General features: G+C 45.1%; 1 protein-coding gene across 6 annotated transcripts in view; it reads left to right on the top strand.

The window, feature by feature from the left end:
* FYN (FYN proto-oncogene, Src family tyrosine kinase) overlaps window positions 1-22475 on the top strand; it is a 206560-nt gene that overhangs the window by 130292 nt on the left and 53793 nt on the right. The gene's annotated exons all lie outside the window — the stretch shown is intronic.

Below are 22475 nucleotides of genomic sequence, written 5' to 3'. Positions count from 1 at the left end.
TTTGAGCTGAGGCCTGAATACTGGGAAGGAGCCAGCTATGTATGTATTTTGGGGAAGAGCATTTCAGGTGAAAGGAAAACCTTGTGCAGAGGCCCTAACTGTGGCCACTATGGCTGGGGAAGAGGCATGACGGGGGGAGCTGTAGAAGATGAGGCCAAAGGGGTAGATGGGCAGGGGCCTGAGCAAGGATGCTGTATAGTTTACATTTATTCTAAGTCCAATAGGAAAGCATTTTAAGACTAGGAATAACTTTTTTTAAAAGGTCACTCTGATTGTCATGTGAGGGATGGGTATGAAGGGTAGGAATGAAAACAAGAAAGATTGGATCATATTTCCAGCTAGTCCTTTGTAACTTGCATATTTCCCTTGACTATCATGAACGTCTTGCAGGATTATTACTATTCTGCCACATTATCATTTTTAATCTCCATAAGAATCTGGTATGATTCTGTATTTTGTTAATCCCCTGTGGGTGAATACCTAGATTATTTCCCATTTTTTAATATGAATAACACTGAAATGAGTGTTTTAAATATTTGCACACATCCTTGTTGTTTCCTTAGGATAATTCCTAGAAGTAGAAATCCTTGGCCAACAGTAGAATGCACTTGAAGACTCTTTCTTGAGTATCTTAGTTGATTTCTTCTGCAATTCAATAACTGGGCATCCTCCAGTCATTTACTACCTTTAGTTGATGGACTTTTACCAGCATGGGCCCAGAAGGAGGCAACTGAGGCACTCTCCTTATGTACTTAATGTAAGGGCACCCAAAAAAACGTGAAGTGCTCAAGATAATACCTTCATGCTATCTTTTTTATCCTATTGAGCTTTTTGGCATCTCATTATATTTTGCTCCCAGGGCAAGTATCTCACTCATTTCATCCTAGGGCTGGCCCTGGCACAATTACTTAGAAAAACAAGATAAGTAATGATTTGTCTCTGGTTTTGAGTCTGGATTTTACTTATCCTTAATGATGTACAGGATTACATCATTAATTGGTTAGCTACATATTTGCATGTTTCCATTATCGTCTTCATTCTCAAGTAATTAGAAAACCCAGGTATGTCACAGGTAATGGGTCTTAGGTCCATGCTCATCACTTACAGGTGTGCGGGGCACAGCTATCTTAAGCACCGTACTTTTCCCTGACCTCATGAATGGCTGCCATCATGTCTGATGTGCTTCCTGGTCCTGCTCAGTTGACCTGGGGTTATAAGCAGGTCTTCATGGCTCCTCTCTGGGATTCACAGGAGCCCATTGGGCGTCAGATAGCCTAATCTTGCAGTCCCAACAGCGGTCAGTTATTTTCTCCATTCTGCTCAGACTCTTTAATGTTCTCTACCTTCTCAGGAAAACTGGAGGACTAAAAAGGAAAGTTGGAGCTTTTGTTGTGTGTTTGACGGAAAAGAGAAATTAGCTAGAATCCAAAGAGAAAACTCTTCAAGTGACCAAATAAGTTTCCAGTTCTATATTTTGGGTTCCTTCACTGACTCACCACTCCCAGCACTTGGTCTCCACCCAGAAGTCAGGAGCATCTTAGGCTCCTTTCAGCAATAATTGAAGGCAAAGAAGGAACCTTTGTGTGTTGTAGGAGCCGCTACCCTCCCATCTCTCAGCCACGAGGCTGTGTGCTCATGGTGCTTGTTGACCTTGGGTACACAGACCTCCACCCATGGCTGGTGTCAGCCTCAGAGATTCCTGGGCTGGGCCGCCCATCACACCACAGAACCAGGGCCTCATTGACACCCCAAAGGTTCTCCAGTCACTACTAAGCAATCTGTCTTTTTTCTCCATCATTTTCTCATTTTTTAAAAATATATTTTATTGATTTTTTTACAGAGAGGAAGGGAGAAGGATAGAGAGTTAGAAACATCGATGAGAGAGAAACATCAACCAGCTGCCTCCTGCACACCTCCTACTGGGGTTGTGCCCGCAACCAAGATACATGCCCTTGACTGGAATCAAACCTGGGACCCTTCAGTCCACAAGCTTACGCTGTATCCACTGAGCCAAACCGGTTATGGCCATTTTCTCATTTTTATTATTGAATCCAGTGAGCCTATTTGCAGCAAGCAAAATGAGTGTTGGGTATATAGGTCAGTAGGTAGTAGGTTAGCAGGAACAATTACCATCAGAAAAAGCCATAAGTCCAAAAACCGTTAACCCAAATTTTCAAAGCCACATCCTTCCAGATCATTCCGTTCTGGTCAGAGGATGAGTGAGTCTGTGTAGCAGAGGACTCTGCTCTTACCTTGACACAGGAAGAGGAGAAGGCCCAGGTGACCTCGCTCAGGTGACTTTGAGAAGGTGGCAGCCCCTGGCATCATAGCACCTACTATGTGGTCAGCAGCCCCTCTGGTCTGTGAAGGTCTCAGTGTGTCTGGGAGAGGCCCTGCAGTCAGGGGACTCCGGCCCTCTGGGAGCAGGGTCATGGGAGAGGCTGACAATGCTTCATGGAGCCACAGAAGTGATCCATGGAACCAGGATGTGGCTGTTCCTATTCCCTTTGAACTTTCTGATCTCGCATCATACCAGGCCACGAGGACTCTGCTGAAAATGCCAGGCTTTCAGAGCGCTCTCTTCATGCATTTGAGGAAGTAGTGGAGCTAAATATAAGCCCTTCTGTTCTGAGATCCAAGCACTGTTCTCAGTGTTCTCACTCGTCAGAGTAGGGCTTCTGAAAAGTCTGCACTTGAGCATTACTATTTACGTGTAATGGACATATTACATGCAAAGATGCCGCCTGATTGGAGTGCCTCATTTTAGTGGACTCTGAAATTGACCCTTTGACGGTATGATTCAAACTCAGTTTTTTAACCCAAGAGTTATACTAAAACCTCCTTTTCTTTCTAAAAAGATAAGCAACCCTCCACCCCCACCTTCCAACTAATACATTTCAAAACATACATATGGTATGACTATTGTGGTTCCTTTTGAAAATTATAGGCAGTGGATTCTTTCTGGAGTTAAAACCAAATAAAGGTTAGGCAGGAATTCAGCTATCTCACCTCCTCATTTCCTCTTTTATTTTCTCTTTATCAGAATAATTTATTTCACTGTCTTCTCAGTTAGACTTGTTAAGTGTTATCCTTAATCCAAGGTGATTAGTGTGGTGGTGCGGTCAGGCGCCCGTGATGGCAGACTGGCTGTCTCCTGGGCAGCCAGGACGTCAGTGGATGTCATCTGTGCCTGGGATAGAAAGGCCAGTCATGACCTCAGGAGAACCTTAAGGCTCCAGCATGCCTCCTGTCCTCACACACCCATGCCTGTTAAACCTTTGGTTTATTGAGCACCTATTATATGGCCACATAATGGTCTAGATCAGTGGTTCTCAACCTTTCTAATGCCGCGACCTTTTAGTACAGTTCCTTATGTTGTGGTGACCCCCAACCATAAAATTATTTTCGTTGCTACTTCATAACTGTAATTTTGCTACTGTTAGGAATCATAATGTAAATATGCAGGATGTATTTTCATTGTTACAAATTGAACATAATTAAAGCATAGTGATTAATCACAAAAACAATATATAATTATATATGTGTTTTCCGATGGTCTTAGGGCGACCCCTGTGAAAGGGTCGCTCAGCCCCCAAAGGGGTCGCGACCCACAGGTTGAGAACCGCTGGTCTAGATGCTGCCTACTAATTTGAACCATGTGAAATGGATGACCCCTTTTTTAGGGATGGTCAAAGATGGTTGAGTATCAGTAACTTCCTATTAGTAATTAATATTAGAATATGGCTGTTCTTATAAAAATTGGCATAGTGCACATTTTACAGGAAAGAAACCAGAATACATTTAGTCACTTACACACAATGTAAACCCTTCCCCTGGATCATGGCTTTCTGCCTTTCTGACACCCTAAGGCCATGAGAGAGAACGGGAAGAGGAGAGAAATGAAAGGAAACCCGTCTTGGAACTGAACGAGTGAAATTGAAACCATTAAAGAATAATCACTCCTGTCTCTGCCCACATGCCCAAATAATGAACGACCTGGCGAGGCCTCCGGAGACAGTTGGCTTGGCAGACGGCAGGCAGCTCCAGTGGGACCCCAGCAGCCCCACATGAGAGAGAGAACCCGGCAGGGCCCTGGGATGTGGAGATGGCTCTGTGGCCTCCATGATCACCATATGTATTTGCATCATACCATCATCTTGATTTCCTCCCAACATAGCATCGTCTCCCACACATATGCACCTTGCCAGAACCCCACATTATTATGAGTTAATAATTTACAGTAAACAAATTGCCTCCACCCTCAGTACATTACTCGTGCTAAATAATAGAGCAGATTTCAGGTGCCCAGTGGAATCAGTCGAGCTTTTGACACCGTGAAGATACTTTTAAACCTAAAAGAACAATAGCTACCTGATAATCTGTACTTTGCCTTGGGAATATTTTAGTTCTAAAATAGGAATATTATTAGAATGGACAAGCAGAGGGAGGCCTTCTAGCCAATCTGTGCCATTTCCCCATTTGTTCCCTTAGAGATGAGAGGGAGAAGGGGGACAGCGGAAGTCATTCTTGATGTCAAGAAGAGGAGAAATGAATGGAAGTGAGGGTGACAGAGTCATCCTTACACAGCCTCCCTGAACAAGAGCAGGCAGAGCACTCCGTCCCTTCACTTCTTAAAGGGAGGTCGACTCACTTTCTCACTTCCTGTTCACTGCCTTTTGAAAGTATTGATTAAAGGTCAGGTTGCACTGGCACTGTGCTTGTGTTCAGCCCAACCAGAATCGCACAGAGATACCATATAAAGGCCTGCACAGAGAAGGCACGCTGCCTGTGCGCTAAAGACGGTGGCTCCACCAGCGCTTGCCTCCCAGCCTCATCCCCGAAGCCTCGCCTAGATGTTTCCTGTTTCTGTCAGGGAGCACCACACTCAGAGCAGCGCTGCTGGGCTGGGATTTGTGTTGAAGATAAGGATGAAGATGATGTTGTGACTCTAAGATGAAGGGGGGCAGGGTTTGAGTGAGGAACACACAAGCCAAACCTCGCCTGGGATGCCAAGGGTGACAGAAGGGAAAGGAGAAAATAACAGTGAGTTCTCCAAGATTCTCAAACTAGCTGTCTTTGTCCAGGGATCAGAGCTCCGAGGATAGTCACACAACCACGTGCCTTTGCCCAGCGCTCCTCCTCAGGGAGGTTTCCCCTGGCTGCAGCCACAGACAGATTGGAGTTGTTATTGTGAGCCTGCAATCCCAGGCCCTTGCAGTAGAGTGAGCCCCCCACATTGCCGATGGAGCGATTACAACGCAGATTCCTGGACCTCCCCAATCCTCAGGGTGCACATATCCCCGGATTCATGTAGACATGTTCCTTTAGGGTGTGTGCCTAGGAGTAGAGTTAGTACTCATAGGAGAGATGCATCTTCATCTTTATTAAATAACGTAAAATTGGATTTCCAAATTAGTTGCACGAATGTACACCCACCAGCAAGCAGTACATGTGAGTTTTGTTCCACATTCTCTCCATTACAGCAAGTCCTTGAATAACATCCTTTCGTTATAACATTGATGAGATGCTGTAGGAACTTAATTCTTGCTTATGTCAATTAGCCTGTGGTAAATTAGTTTCGTTATAGCTTCACCACAGTTCCAAGAACCTATCGACGATGTTAAGTTAGGACTTACTGTACTTGGTATTGGCAGATTGAAAATTCTGCCAATAGCATCACCTGTCTGTGTTGGAATCACAACATAGAAACAAGGGTTGGGTTTGGAGTAGGTTTTGTTTTGTTTTGTCTTGTCTTGTTTGAAAATGTTTGACAGTGCCCTAACCAGTTTGGCTCAATGGATAGAGCATTGGCCTGCGGACTCAAGGGTCCCAGGTTCAATTCCGGTCAAGGGCATGTACCTTGGTTGCGGGCACATCCCCAGTAGGGGGTGTGCAGGAGGCAACTGATCGATGTTTCTCTCTCATCGATGTTTCTAACTCTCTATCCCTCTCCCTTCCTCTCTGTAAAAAAATCAATAAAATATATATTTTTTTAAAAAAAAAAAGAAAAGAAAATGTTTGACAGTTTTGTCACCTGGACTAAATAGGGAAGCAAAATGCTATGGTACGAAAAAAAAAGTGATAACATTTTATCTGTTTTTCAATGGGATAACTGGGCCAAAAGTAACAAAGGAGAAGTATATTTAAGCCGTTTTTTTAAGCTGAGGAAGAATCAAATGTATGAGACACAAAAGAAATAATGAGAAGAATGGAAGGTTAACCAGCAAGCTTGTTAAAGCAGAAACAGATTTAAAACAGTCAGTGGAGGAATGGTTAATAAAAACAAAGTTCGTAAACAGCTTCGTGGGTTTGGAAAGGCAAGGATTGGTATAAATCACCAGTTTGTTCTATAAGAGATTAATAGATTCACTACTTTTTAGCAACAGTTTAATTTTAGCAGTGGAACGTATATAGAAAATGTAAATCTTAAAAGGGAAGCAAGATGGCTAGGAATGAAGGGGGGGCGGGGGGTGTAAAGAAGACTGCATTCAGGGAAAATGTATCCAGATTAAAAATGAAACCTGGTAGAATCCAAGGCTGTGTAGGCTGCTTATACAAAGGGCCATTTTTTTTTTCACTTGGCTGATAATCAGCATGTCGGGTCAGCCTTTGTCAAGAAGAATTATGGCAAGCTGTTGCCTGGGCTCATTCCAGTGTGTACCATTGTTACTCCCTGAGTCAGCTTGGGCTGTATTCAACCAGAACTGGGGCAGAGTGTGAAGCCGCATTTGGGTCATTGTTACCTGGAGCTCAGCATAAACGCTGGGGACAGGCTGGTTCTGCTCAGTGCTGGGACGCAGGGCTGCTGGTTGATGACTGGTGCTGTGGATGAGCAGAAGTTTCCATCCTCTCACTGTGGGGAGCCTGTAAATGTGAACAGAGCTGTTGCGGCTAAAACATAAGCCACATTCTGACATTAGCTCAAAGAATTTGTTAATATTACATTCTTTATGCAAAACAGAGGTAACTGACACTTCTGCATCGTGAAAATGACATTCCTGTTCGACTTGATGGAATAAATGCCCCACAATTGGAGGGTGTTGGGCCCCTGTTTACCTTACACACCTCTAACTCGAGCTCCTTCAGGCTGCTCTGTGGCCATCAGAGGACATCAGTCCGTCCCTGGATCTTAGTTGTTACATACCCTTTTTAGTGGGCAGATGTCTTTTCCCAAATGTCCTGCATTGCAGTATCTATCTCTGTTGTTGTCTATCCTTGTCATGCTTCGGCAGCCAGCTACTCAGCTGCACACAGCCTTTATTTCCCCCTCCTACGAGCCCCAAAAGATCTGAGGCTTCTTTTTGCGACAGGGCTCTCGGAAAATGTAATTTACATAGTCCCATAGTAAGCCGCCTCTGCAGCAATATGGTTTCAGATCTTTATGCTCATGGGCAACAAAAGGTACAGCTTTGCTTCGGCTGGGGATGATTTATGAGGTATGAATTATGCATAAACATGTAGCTAGCATGGATAGAGTTGTTTGTCCAGCTGAGTAAATCACATCTTCCTCAGATGCCTCTCTGTCCACCTGCATGCAGTCGCTCCCCATTCTCTGCCTCCCTGTCTGGCTCCCCCATGCTTCTCTTTTCTCTTCCTGGTTTCAGTATGTGCCTGTGAGGACTCAGTTGCACTCCCACATAATACTGAATAAGTGTCAGCTGGCTAATGTACAAATGCTTTAGCCAAGGAGCACATGTCTTCGATTCAGCCAGGTCTGGGTTAAAATCCAGCCAGCCTAGCTGTGAGCCTGAGGCAAGTAACTTGACCTCCCTACGCTTACTTCCCCACCTGTAAAATAGTGCCGAGGATAGTAATACCTTGTTCACAAGGCTGCTGATGGGTGAAAGAGATATTTTGCTGATTGCACATAGCAGAGCGTCAGGTACCATAGTGAGTGCTCACTAGAACGTGCACGTAGTTGTTCATGGTCTGGCTTTATTTCCAACCACCTTCCCAGCTGTACGTATCCATTCCACTAAGCTGTAAGCTCCTTTTCAGCAGGAGCCTGTCTCCTTTGCCCTGCAAGCCCAAAGCTTCGCAGTATGCCTGGCACATGTTTCAGTGCCCCGTAAATATGGGAACAAATCGAATGAGCCTCCTGGGACTGCCATACCACACCTCTCTGTGCTCAGATGTGCTGTCTCACCCCCTCCTTGCCTGGGCCAATGCCAGTCACCTTCACAGTTGCAGACTTGGATGATTTGTGCTTCCTCTGCGTCCTCTTCCCACCCCAAGTCCACTGATTGACTTGTCTGTCTCCCTCCTAAGTACATATAAGCTCAAGGACAGGGGCCTTATTTACTTGACTTTATATCCACAGCCCTTTGCACAGTGCCTGTCACATAGAGAGGATCAAAATATGTTTGCTGAATGTAAATAAAAGGATATGTGCAGAGAAACAAAAATGCAGGGGAAATCACAGTTGAAAACTGGTGATTTGTTACTATGGTGATTTTTGAGTAACTTTTGGGGGGAGTTTCTTTGTTCTTATTGTTTTTTTAACTTCCTCATTTCCAGCAGTTCAGGAGGGGAACAGCTGTACTTAGCAAGCCTAGGGAAGAGCCTGAGAGAACGGGAGCCTCGCGATGATGAGGCTTTTGCAAAAGGAGCAAAGGTGATGGCTGGGACAGAGCATGCGTCTCAAAAGGGATCACACGGTAGTCGGAAGAGGATGTGATTGCGTTAGACATGGACTTGGGTCCAGGTCCCAGTGACTGGGTAGCCCTGGGCAAGTTACTTAAATTCTGTGAGTCCAAGGTCTCTTAACTGTGAAATACACTTTTAAGAATGCTATGAGGATTAAATGAAATACCATATGTGAAGTGCCAAGCAGAAAATAAGTTCTCAATAAATGGTAGCAATTGTTACGATTCGTTATTGTTGTTATCCTACTAACCTGCCTTAACCCAAGGTTGGCTGTCAGTATCAAAGGAGGTCAGACAATCTTATTAGGTCTAGAGGCAGGAGGGGGGTGGGTGGGGAGATAAACAAGTGACAAACTCAGCTACTCTTTGACCTCTGTGTTAAGTTTAATTCCTTTACTTCCTTCTTATGTTGGGGTACAGGCTACTTATTATAATCAAAAGACCTCACCTCACTTCCCCCAAAAACAGTGGTTCACACAAAATAGATGGTAGGGTCTGAGATCAAAGCTTTAGGGTGAACGAGCAGCTTCGTGAGGCCATCCAGGGCCCAGGTTCCTTCTGTCCTGCAGCTCTGCCATTCCCTGTTAGGTTGCTATCCTCGGTCTGGTTGAATCCAGTTCACCAGCACCACATTCACTTTTGTCTACAAGGAAGGGCAAGGAGAATGGAGTGTAACCCACTCCTTTGGAAGGATGCAGCAGATGAATAGATCACGCCTGTTTACTACCAGTTAGCAGGAATTAAGTGGCATGGCCACACCTAGCTACAACGGAGTCTGAAAAATGGAGTCTTCAGCTGAATAGCCATAGACAGGCCTTGTTAAAACTGTTACTGTACAAGAAGCTGGTGGATTTGATGAGGCAGTGAGCAGTCTGCCATACCCTTTACCTGCCTTCATCCTCCCACTACTCCTTTTCAGCGATGTAGATTTGGGACTCAAGTTTGCAAGCCTGTATGCCCAGGTTCAGAATCCTGCAAACCCTCGGCAAAGGGGAAAATAAACTTCTGTGCTGTCATCTTTAAGGAGATAACCTCAAGTTACTCTGCAATACAACACTCTAAAAAGAAATCATGCTCTGTCTCATTGATATTCCAAGGGGAAAGTCACTATTGAATTGCTTTACCGTAAATTTTATACCCAGTCAACCATCCTGGCCTCAGTGGGGGTAAGGAAAGTAAACTCAAGCAGAGACAGCCCTCATTTCCTTTAGGCGAGGAAGTAGTAGAAAGCGTGTGGCTTAGAGTCAGTCCTTCTCCCTGCTCCCCTATTCCCACCGTCACCGACCCTTGTCCCAGTAGAGGCCATGGAATTAGAGAAGGGTGTGTTTTCCCACAGTCTACTTCATCGGCATTCACACCTAAACAGCTGCCGAGATGCTTTGAAATTCTAAACCACTCCCAGGGATACAAAACTTATGGCTTCTGGTGTTGCTGGATTCCTTGCAACTTGAGAAAGTGCCAACATAAAGATCCAGAGGAGCAGGGACCTGGCTTCATGTCGTTCTTCAAAGAAAGGATGCCAGCCTCCGTTCCTAAAGCACAGTACAAGTGGCCGCACAACCAAATTCTCAGGGGAGTAGATTTTGATGGGCTCTGACTGCATAGCCAGATAACTGATCAGTGAAAAGGGGGGACGTGGGGGTCACAACACACACATGAGCTCAAGGACGAAAAGAAGAAAAATAACATTTCCTTATTCAAAGTCCATTCTGTTTCTTTAAAGGAATGGATCTTCTTGACGGGAACTAGTGAATTAAAGATAAAAAGAATTCACTGTTTTTTGAAAGGATGACGCCACATTTACAGAATCATCTGGCGAGGAACCTCTATAGAGACTGGAAAGATTGGCAGAGAGGGTTTTGTTCAGCATTGGAGGGTGAACCTCGTTGGCTTTCATTCTCAGCATTGGCGGGGAGGAGGCGTTGACGCCTATTCAAACAGCTGCTTTGTGCTAATGTGTTTTCTTGTTGCTGACACCCTGACCCTTGGGCCCTCAGCCAGTCCAGCCCAGAAAGCCACTGTGGCCCAGATGTGACACTGACTTTCCTATTTCTCTTTGCTACTTCATGAATAAAGCCCACATTTTTGTTTTTATTTTTGTTTTTCTCTGGTTGTTTTTGTAGATCAGGGCCAAGGAAAGATGCTTGACTGAATACCAACATTAGAAAGAAACATCTTTGTTGGATCTTTTGTTTCTGAAAAATTTCAAGTTGCATAAACCAGTGTTGGTACTATTCTATGCCCTGCTTGGATTGCCCCCAAAATCTAGGGACTAGGGAAAAAGTCAAAACATCAAAATGCTAGGCTGACTGTCATACCAACAAGCAAGAGGAAAGATGAGGAGAAGTACAGAATTTTTCTGCCTTCTGCCCTAAGCAAGTCTCCTTGTTTTCACCACCAACAAGCACCCAAAGGAGAACAGTGCTTTGCTTCATCCTCCCCACCTTCTTAGAGCCGTGCAATGTGTGGTCATTAGGCACTCACTCACTGAGAGGTCTTGCAAATGCCTCAAGTAGCCGGGGCTCCTTGACGGGTCCACGGGCGACTTGAATGAGTGCTACTGTCATTCTGAGTCTACTGGCTTTCCCCAGGTACCTAGGAGTTTTGGGCCCGAATGTTCTCAAAAGCCCATTAACCCAACCACCCCACTCCTGGTTCTGTAATCTCAGATTCTGACATTTGCCATCAACATGATTTTGTGAGCTCATTGTATATTCTGGCTTTGCTTAATCTGTGAACTTAATTAGATTCCTATGGCTGTTCATTTGTGTGTGTCAAACCCCTACCCCTAGCACTGCTCCCTCACTGCCCGCTACCCAGCACAGATGTTATAGAAACACACTCAGAAGTCCCTCTGTCCTTTGGTACTGTTACCATTCACACCTTCAAAGGAGAGATTACCTCCTAACAGGCTTTAGAATTCATCATTCTCCCTCTCTTAATATTTAAGTTCATGAAGCATACTTCATCCATATATGGTTGCTGTCAATTTATATACAAAATAGAGGCCCGGTGCATGGATTCATACACCATTGGGGTTCCACAGCCTGGCCTGCGCCCTTTTGTAATCCAGGACCCCGAGGGATTAGTAGTGCATGAAGTGGCAGGCGGCCGAGGAGGAGCCCAAGCCTGACCAGGCGCTGCTCATCCCGGGCCCTCCGCTGCGCCTGCCGCCACTGCTCAGTAGTGCTGGTTGCCGCAGCTGCAGCTGCTATCGCCAGCAGTGAGCCCTGCATCTGGTGTCTGCGGCGCTCCTGCAGTGAGAACACACTGACCACCAGTGTGCTCCTGTGTTGAGCATTTGCCCCCTGGTGGTCAGTGCATATCATAGCGAATGGTTGAACCGTTGACCAGTCACTTAGGATTTTATATGTATAGATTAAGTCAGTAACTGATAAGACTAAAGGGACCTTTCTTATTTAAAATGATGATTTATTCTTCTTATTAAAATGGTACGTTCTTGAGTTAGCTGGTTGTTCAGTGGTTAGAGCATTGGACGGAAGGGTCATGGGTTGGATTCCTGGTCAAGGGCATGTACTTTAGTGCCGGCTCAATCCCTGGCCCAGGTCATGTGTGTGCGGAAGGCAACCAATGGATGTGTCTCTCTCACATCCACGTATCTCTCCCTTTCTCTCTCTCTCTCTCTCTCTCTCTCTCTCTCTCTCTCTCTCTCTCTTCCCCCCCCCCTCCCCTTCCCTTCCTCCCCTCTCCCTTCCATTCTCTCTAAAAATCAATGGGAAAATATCCTCGGGGAAGGATTTTTTTTTTAATGGTATGTTCTCAGTATAGAAAATCTGAGAAATAAAGAAACAGAAAGAAGGAAGAACAGTCACCCATAGTCTTATCACCTGCATACTACCAGCAAGCATCTCAGTGTCTTTTCTTTCCAAACAATTTCTAGTCATAGAGTCTCAATCATGTGATCCTTTCTACTGTAACATGAGCATTTTTTCATATTACTAACAATATTCTGTAAACATAGGTTTTAGTTTCTGTTTAATTTTATATTACAGGCATGCCTTACATTTAATTTACTTAGCCATTACCTTTTTATTAAGCAATTGGCAAGTTTTCAAATTACAGTTCAAATTGTAAATAACACTTCATAGAAACTCTTTATATGTCTTTTTTTTTTAAAGTATCTCTTTAGCACAGACTCAGACAAAGACCAGACCAATTTTTAAGGTTTTTGTTTTTGTTTGTTTGAACCCCAACCCAAGGATATGTTTTTATTGATTTTTAGACAGAGAAAGAATAACCAATATGAGAGAGAAATATCAATCGGTTGCCTCCCACAGGTGCCCCTACTGGGGATAGAACCCACAACCTTTATTGTAGGGAACGACACTCCAACCAACTGAGCCACCCAGCCAGGGCAAGGTTGTTGTTGTTTTTTATAATATTGTCAAGTTGGTTACGAAAAGGTTTTCCACTTCTAGTTTCCTGTCATCAGTGTATGAGAATATGCATTTAAAGGAACCTTCATTACTATTGAGCAGACTTCTTTTTTAAATTTTATTAAGTTGGAGGTGAAAGTATCTCACTAATCTAAATTGTGTGTCTTTGATTACTACTGAAGTTAACATTTTCTGATATGTTTCACAAGTTGTTTTTTCTTTCTTTGAATTGCCATATTCCATTTACATAATCTTAGACTTTTTCGTATCTGTATAAATTCCTTATATATTAAAATATTAACCCAAGAGAATTGAAAGCATATGTCCACACAAAAGCTAACATGGATGGTCATAGCAGCACTATTCACAATAGCCAAAAAGTGGAAACAACCCCAATGTCTATCAACGGATGAATGGATAACAAGTGGTATATCCATACAGTGGAATACTTTCAACCATAAAAAAGGAATGAAGTACTAATTTGTACTACAAAATGAATGAGCCTTGAAAACATTATGCCAAGTAAAAGCAGCCAGTCACCAGAAGCCACATATTGTATGATCCCATTTATATGAAACATCTAGAATAGGCAAATCCATAGAGACAGGAAGTAGACTGGCGGTTGCCAGGGGCTGGAGTGAGAAGGGAATGGAAAGTAACTGCTTAACGAATGCATGTTTCTTTGGGGCATAATGAAAATGTCCTGGAATTAGGTAGTGGTAATGGTTTCCTTTGTAAATATATTTAAAACCACTGAACTGTACACTTTATGAAGGTGAATCTTATGGTGTATGAATTATCCTATCTAATAAAAGAGAAACATGGTAATTAGCGTACGACTGCTACCCTTCCCATTGGCTAATCAGGGCGATATGCAAATTAACTGCCAGCCAAGATAGCAGCCGACAGCCAGGCAGCTGGAAGCGAACATGAGGCTTGCTTGCTTCAGTGACGGAGGACTCCAACTTTCCCTGCCTGCCTTGCCGGCCTCTGGGCTTGCAGTTTGAAACATTGTAACAAATATAGAAGCTAAACCAAGGGTGGGCAAACTTTTTGACTCGAGGGCCACAATGGGTTCTTAAACTGGACTGGAGAGCCGGAACAAAAGCATGGATGGAGTGTTTGTGTGAACTAATATAAATTCAAAGCAAACATCATTACATAAAAGGGTACGGTCTTTTTTTTTTTTTTACTTTTATTCATTTCAAATGGGCCGGATCCGGCCCGCGGGCCGTAGTTTGCCCACGGCTGAGCTAAACAAAACCCCAGAAACCAGCTTTCAGCCAGCCAGGATCTCAGAGCTGGAGTTGATACAGTGTGTTGATTATAGAACCTAAGCAAACCAGATACCTGCTTTCAGGAGCAGAGGCCTCAGAGCTGGAGCCAGAGCTAAAGCTGGCCCGGAATAAAAAAGAAAAAAGAAAAAAGAAAAAAAGGAGCGGTTGGGAGCTTCAGTCACCCACCAGCCTGAAAACAGCCCTCAGCCCCTCACCCAGACTGGCCAGGCACCCCAGTGGGGACCCCCACCCTGAAGGGTGTGTGACCAGCTGCAAACAGCCATCATCCCCTCACCCAGGCTGGCCAGGCACCCCAGTGGGGACCCCCACCCTGATCTAGGACACCCTTCAGGGCAAACCACCGGTCCCCACCCATGCACCAGGCCTCTATCCTATATAGTAAAAGGGTAATATGCCTCCCAGCACCGGGATCAGCGGAGCCGAGAGGCCTCCCGGCACCGGGATCAGCGTGACGGGGCAGCGCCCAAATCCCCTGATCGCCCTGCGGCTCTGTGTGTGACAGGGGGCGGGGCCACAACCTCCCTATCCACCCTGCTCTGTTCGTGACAGGGGAAGGCGCCCCAGCCCCCTGATCAGCCCTGCTCTGTGCCTAATAGGGGGGAGCTCCCCAACCCCCTGATTGCCCTGCAGCTCTGTGTGTGACAGGGTGCGGCGCCCCAACCCCCTGATCAGCCCTGCTCTGTGTGTGACAGGGTGCGGCGCTCCAACCCTCCCCCGCCCCCCACGGGCCCTGCTCTGTGTGTGACGGGGTAGAACCATAACCTCCCCATCGGCCCTGCCCTGAGTGTGACAGTGGCAGCGCCCCAACCCCCTGATCGGCCCTGCTCTGTGGGTGATAGAGGGCGGCGCCCCAACCCCCTGATCGGCCCTGCTCTGTGTGTGACAGGGGGCAGTGCCCCAACTCCCCTATTGGCCCTGCTCTGTGCATGACAGGGGGTGGCACCGCAACCTCCCCATTGACCCTGCCTTGAGTGTGACAGGGGGCGGTGCCCCAACCCCCCAATCAGCCCTACCCTGAGCGTGACTGAGGGTGGCATCGCAACCTCCCGATCCGCCCTGCTCTGTGCATGACAGGAGGTGGTGCCCCAACTCCCCAATCGTCCCTGCTCTGAGCCCGACCAGGGGCTGCACCTAGGGATTGGGCCTGCCCTCTGCCACCCGGGAGCAGGCCTAAGCCAGCAGGTCGTTATCTCCCGAGGGGTCCCAGACTGCGAGAGGGCACAGGCCGGGCTGAGGGCCCCCCCCCCTTCCCCCCCGAGTGCACAAATTTTTGTGCACCGGGCCTCTAGTATCTCAATAAAAGGAAAACAAGATAAAAATTGTAAAATTACTAACCACAGGGAACTTCAATGTGATCCAAAAGGGGTGGGGGATGGCCTGAAAAGCTTTACGATATGGGCTCTAAATCTTTGTGAACCTTTGGCAGAGACAGTTAAAACATATCCCTGTTTTTACCACCATTTCACTCCGAGTAAAGTGAATGCAAAAACGTCCTTCCCTCCTTTTGGAGCCTTTCCATGGTTTGGTGTTAAACCCTCATTTGGCCATTTGGGTTTGGGAATGGTTCCAGCATTTCGTTGACTGCAATGTTAAATTTCACCATTGGCATCTAATGCTTCCATTTCCTTTTTATTAAGTGCTTTTGAATCTCTGAGCTTTGGGGAATGGAAGATGATACAGAAGGGAAAGGAGAACACGCTACGGGGGCGAGAGCTGCTGCTTCTCAGCCTGGGGGTCATTTGAACGAGGCAAGCCAGAGAGGGGGAGCCAAACATATATTCTAGGTGCCAGGAATGTGGCTTTTTCTTAAAGTAATATGACATTGTACAAGTGGTCCATATTAGTTCAGTTCCCTTGCTGTGCAGCGCAGAACAAGAACCATCCTCCTCACCCTCCAGGTCTTTGCAAGTTGTGCATAAATGATCACATGGCCCAGCTCCAACTCTTATTTTTGAAGCAGAGCTTTGATTTGATTTTTCGAATAGGCTCTGTTCTCCCATTGTTGCATGTGGCCCGTGCTGGCATCGTATTTATTTCTGCCTTTACATCTGTCTTCTTCTCACAGAGGTGTAGTGTTGATCACTTGTGTGGGAGTGGGGGCCTCGCCCTCAGAGGACTCCATCGAGAGTAGAAATCTGTTATTTTGTGCTTGGAGGTGGCATTTCGTGTATAGCTCAGTTTTATGCAGTAAATATGTTGCAGAAAGTTTTACCTGTAAACAAATCACGTTTTAAGTGCAGTAGGAAGGCTCACTTTTATACCAAGGCGACCGATGCTGACGCCTTCGTGATATATATAAATAAATACTCCACCATGTCTAGGAAATCTTAGGAAACTCAGGCTGCTTTACTGTCATTGGCTCAAACGTTCATTAAGATGTCAAAATACATCAAGGGAGCTAGTGACTCACCATGCCTGGCATGGTCCCAGCACCCCTACAGAGCCAGTCTCAGGGGGCGGGGTGTGAGTGTGGGGGAGTGAGGCCCAGGACCCGAAATCAGGGCCTTCATCAGTCATACACATGAAGTTGGGTTCCCTAGAACTAGAGGACCTACCCCACAGGTCTCTCTCACCCTCCCACCCACACGCTTGCGTGGACTGACCTGGATTCCATGGGCAGGAGGCAACTCCAGGATACCATGCTGACCACGGTATCACTCTGTCTGGCATCAGATCCCATTTTCACTCCTGACTGAGCCGTGGGCCAATTCCCGAACTTCTCTGTTCTTCCATTGTAACGTGCGGTAATGAGAATGCCTCCGTCTTAGTATTGTCCTGAAAATTCAGTGAGTCAGCAGGGTCCTGCTTGTCTCCAGCCTCCCCAGTCACCTCGGACCCTTCTGTCCTGCTTGCAGACCCTTGTGGGGTGTCAGGATCCGATGTCCTTCCAACGAAGAGGATTGAAAATCATCATAAAGGATTGAAAGTGTTAGAAAATCTGGGTGACAAGTCCTGTGTCCCAGCTGCCATTGCTAGCAATGTGGCACTCGCCTGTCACTAAACTGGGGAAACCAAGGCCAGCCTTCCCTAGGCTTGAAGGGATTCATTCTCTCCATTGAGAACGTAGCAAAATTTCTCAGGTTGATTCTTGTGGGTGTTCCCAATTTTGCAAGAATCAACAGCCCCCTGCCATGAATCTTCTACCCGGGCGTCATTTCCGATGTGTCTCTGCCACATGCTATTATCCTCTTGCCTCCTGCTGTCACTGTTGACTGGAAAAGGGTGTTTGCTTGTTAAGCTGCCAGTTTTTGCTTTTCTCCCAGGGAAGTGGGTGGAACTGTGTAGTAGACCTACAGTTCAGCTTTAAGTTCTTTTTCAACCTTCCCCGTCTCAGTTACTTGTGTTTGGTTTCTAGGTTCCCTGGAAACATGCCACATCAGAGTCCCGGCCAACGTGGCTTTCCGGTCACTCTCCAAAGCCTGGGCTGTCAGGAGCAAGAATGGTGACTGATGCCGAGGGGCTGTCACTCCTCCACAGACACCTAGGCTGGTGTCTGAGACAAAAGTGCTTATGCTGCTGAAATTAGTTAGTTATTGTCAGTTTCACCTTTCCTCCTCCTGCCATCCCCTCCTCTGCCTGCAAGGTTATGTGTCTCAAGAGAATGTAATCTGCTTTTGCAGAAGACTGCCAGTGGCCTTTTTCCATTTTCGGTATCTAGCTCTCACGCACACCTGTGAAATCTTCTCAGAAACCCTGCAACATTATACCCTGAGCATCCAGGTGGTGCTTTATTGACTGGCATGTGAGAAAACAGGAGCACATCTGTGTTTAATGGCCATTAGCAGAACAGACCGTGGTCTCTGGCCTCAGTGGAGGGAATGTAGTTCAAACAGACTCACTGTGGACCAGCAGCCTATGCCCAGAGGAGCAGAGAGATCCCATCCTTTATGTCAGTTTTAGTCAATCACCCGAGGGCTATGTGAAGACGGATTCTGGGGCTGCACATGTCATAGCACAGAAAGTGCTGAGGTCAACTGATGGTGCCTGCCATGTTCACGGGAGCAAGGTGTGGCCATTCTTGCAATCTCCCTTTAGCAACTCTTCCTGGAGTTACTTAATGCCGTTGGCACATATGAGAAGATCCACCAAACTAAAGTAATTGTAAGCAAGTTAGATTCTACATGCATTACAGAAACAGCCCCTCAGGTTGCAGGACTGGCAGATAGGGAGATCCGTGGCTATCATCTAGACACCTTGACCTCAGGCCCAGGATCCTGTTTGTCAGAGTGCTTACCCACCGGTTTTTCAAGGCACAGCAACATGCAGAGAAAGATGGCCACGAGTTCATGGTGTGTGATTTACTGATCAGAGTACCTCCAGGGCCCTAGCTCTTCCAGAATGGCATTACTCAGAGTTTCCCAATGCCCCACAGATCTTGAGCAAGTATAGTAGTGCATTAGTTCATCGTGGACCTACAGCGTTGGCCATAACATCCCCACCACAAAACTGCGTAATGAAGAATGTTTTCGTTTTAACTCAGATGCTGAGAAGTTTGCCTCGTGGCAAGGAGCCTAAAGTCACATTGAGACAACTCATATAGCATCTTTTACTCTTCCATCAGGGAATGGTTAGTCAGGCCACCCCAAGGGGGAGGAAGAAGACCACAAGCTCTTATACAAATATTTTCATTGTGATTAGCTTTTAATGGCCTGAGCTTGCATTTACTGATTTATTTCAGAGTCTTCATGTTTGTCAATGAAAGGAAAAGAATAAGCAAGATCTGTGCAGAAACATTCCTTATTCAAAATTCCAAATGCATGAAGTGGTAACGGAGCTGTCCCTTCTATAAAAGAGAATTGTTGTCCCTAACCGGTTTGACTCAGTGGATAGAGCGTCGGCCTGCAGACTGAAGAATTGTTTTCTCCAAGATGATTTGAGTTTTGTGTGTTTGTTTTTTGGGTTTTTTTTTTTTTTATTTAAACATTTAACAAATATTTATTGAGCTCCTGCAGCGTGCCAGGCACTGTCTTGGACACTAGGGATATAATAATGAAACAAAAATAATAATAATCCCTGTCTTTAAGGACCTCACTATTTACTTCCTTCCACTCTTTTATAGAATTATATGTAAGCTGTTACTCATTTATTTTAGTAGATTTTGAAAGACTGTTTTTTTCTTAGTTTGGTTAGATATAGGGTCCTATTTTCATATTTTCAGCAAGGTCCTGAAAATAGGGTTTGTTTTGTTTTGTTAGAGTTGGAAGAGTAGTTTATGAGAGTTCTCATTGATTTTTTTTTAATCCTCACCCAAGGATATGTTTTTATTTATTTTAGAGAGAGGAAGGGAGTGAGAGAGAGAGAAAAAGAAACATCTATGTAAAGAGAAATATCAATTGGTTGTCTCCTGCATGGGGCCTGACCAGGGATCAAACCTGCAATCTTTTGCTGTATAGGATGACACGCCAACCAATTGAGTCATACTGGCCAGGGCAATTTTAGATTATTTTCTCTATCACAGAGACAAGCTTCTAGAGAAAAATCAGAGCATTTCATGTCAATTTTTTTAATTGCCTTATTTTACCTAGCAAGCCTATTTTCCTAAGAAAGGCATTCTAGATCACATGCTAACCATATACCTGTAAGGGAAACAGCTGTTATACCATTTCAAAGATATAAACCTTTCCCCTCCATAAATCAGGATTTCTCAGCCTTAACACACTAACATTTAGAGCTAGGTAATCCTTTGTTGTTGGAAGCTATTCTGTTCATTGTGGGATGTTTAGCAGCATCCTTGCCTCTTCCCACTAGGTGCCAGTAGTACCTCTTATTCCCAAGATGTGACAACCAAAAATGCCTCCAGGCATTTGGTCTTGATGCAGAGAGAAAAAATATGTCCCTCAGTCAGTCCTGGCTGAGAACCACTGGTGAAATGGATGTTATTCTGTGATTCAGGTCTCACATCCTCGAGGTACAGTACATCAGTGAAATCGACAAAAAACACCGGGACAAGAAGTGTCTTCTGTCTGTCCTTTGTAGAAGCTTGGAGTAATTTTCCACCATGAAAGAGTTAATCTAAAGTGAGCAAGACATTTTTCAGTCTTATGAAGCAACACCAACAACAAATGATGAAATTTCTTCAGTAAATCATGCCTTGGAGATATTTTGCATTTCCTTCTGGAAACTTGTTAAAATCATATTCATTTACCGTAAGTTAGAGAACATGTTGGACACAGTATACTCTAAGTTAATCTCAAATGATTTGCAAGTAAATGTGTTCCAGATTTGGTGATCTCAGCTCAAGCAGTAGGCGGCTCATTTCCAAATATTTCCATTCTCAGGAACCGACATTCAATTCAATAAGTATTTATTGAAACATGTAATGCGAGAGGACTTTGGAACAATCTGAGATTGCTTCCATGGCCCCGTCCAGCAGAAAAGCAGCGTGCAGAACAGTGCCCCCGAGAGCCTCCATGTCGGACGTGGCACTCTCCACTTTGGTTTGCAAGATACTGTGGGAAAGCTGGCTTTTTCATTCTCCGTCACCGCACCAAGCCCATTCCCATCCTGTACGAGCTGTGCCCTCCCCAGTGAATATATGTAATTGTGCATGATGTCATGTGTTTTTTATTTGGTGCTTTGGTCCCAAATGGGCCACTTTTCACAGTTTTGCCTGGGGCATCATCCATTGCACACTCTACCTCCCCACTGTCAACCTGACAGGGTATTTTAGTCCATAGTGGGGTCATTTAATCAACTTGCCTTATATTTCTGAATCATCTTCACTTCTCACACACACCAATGGAGTAAAAAATGCAGGGCAAACTTCCGATAAAAGTCACTGGAAGAACGCTTGGTCTTGATGCGGAGAGAAAGAAAGGGTGAAAGAGAAACAAAGTGGGCTAGAGAATCTTCACTCATTGAATTGCTCGTCACTGATCACCTATTATGTGCCAGGCACTGGCAATATAGCTATGACGAAAATGGGCAGAGCCCTGCTTTTCTGGAACTCACAGTTGATCAGTTGATCGGGCAGTGAAATAAGTGAACAGGCCACGTTTTAATATGGCACAACAGGTGCCAATATGAGGCAAATCAAGATGCCATGGGACTGCTTTAAGAAGGTACCACCCCAGCCCGGGAGGGGGAGAATCAGAGAAGGCTTTGCAGAGGAAGCAGTGTCTTAACTTGGACTTGAAGGATCTGTTGCCTATCACAGAGGAGAGGGAAAGGGCATTCGAGGCCATGTTCCAAGGCCTAAAGGAGAGCAGAAAAAATGGAACCTTTGAGGACATGAGAAGCTCAGAATGTTTGGATAGTAGAGTGTGAGACAGGAAGAGGGAGAAGTAAACAAGAAAAAGCAAATAAGGACGCTTCTCAGGATTCTGACGAGCAATGGGTCGTTGCTGGTGCCATTTACTGAGATTAGGAGCTCAGGAGAAGTAGGTTTGGAGGAGGGTGGGGTGGGGTGGCGAAGACTCGAGTTTTTAGTCCACCACTATCCCTAGAACATGGGAATGGCTTTTTAAATGTTTTTGAAAGATGCCAAAAGTTAATGGAAATATAAGATGCTAAGTTGCAGCTTTTAGTTTTGTTCCTGATACAATTCAACCTCTTAGTTTCTGCCAATTTAGCTTTTTATCCAGCAACTATGGCTTCATTTTCATACTTATCATTATCATATTGCTTAAATTTTACCAAATGAGTCCGGAACAGTGGGTACCCTGAGTGAAGAAGTACAGTGAGGCATTAAGGGTCTGTATTCAGGCTTTTCCAACACACCTCTACCCTCTTTTAGAATATGTTTTTATTTATTTATTTATTTATTTATGAGAGAAAGGAAAGGGAGAGAAAAAAACATGATGTGAGAGAGAAACATCTTTTGGCCACCTCCCATATGCACCCTGACTGGGGACTGAACCCCCAACCTGGGCATGTGCCCAGACCCACCACCTTTCCAGGCATGGGACAGTGCTCAACCAATTGAGCCACACTGGCCAGGGCTCTATCCTCTTCTTTAAATGTCCTTTTCCATGATGGAGTTTTTTATTCTAATACTGTGTAGACTCATTTTCTAAAGCATACATTACTTTTGGAGACGACTAAAAATAGCATAATAATAAGTATTATTGGGCTACTTCCAGGCTAGTGTGTGATATCGCAGAATTTTAAGGTGTGCAGACCTCATTTGAGGAAAA

Source organism: Myotis nattereri, assembly GCF_964212035.1.
Source record: "Myotis nattereri genome assembly, chromosome: 6".
NCBI classification, from domain to species: Eukaryota; Metazoa; Chordata; class Mammalia; order Chiroptera; family Vespertilionidae; genus Myotis; species Myotis nattereri.
The sequence above is the reverse complement of the archived record's forward strand: the minus strand, read 5'-3'. Positions and strand labels throughout refer to the sequence as shown.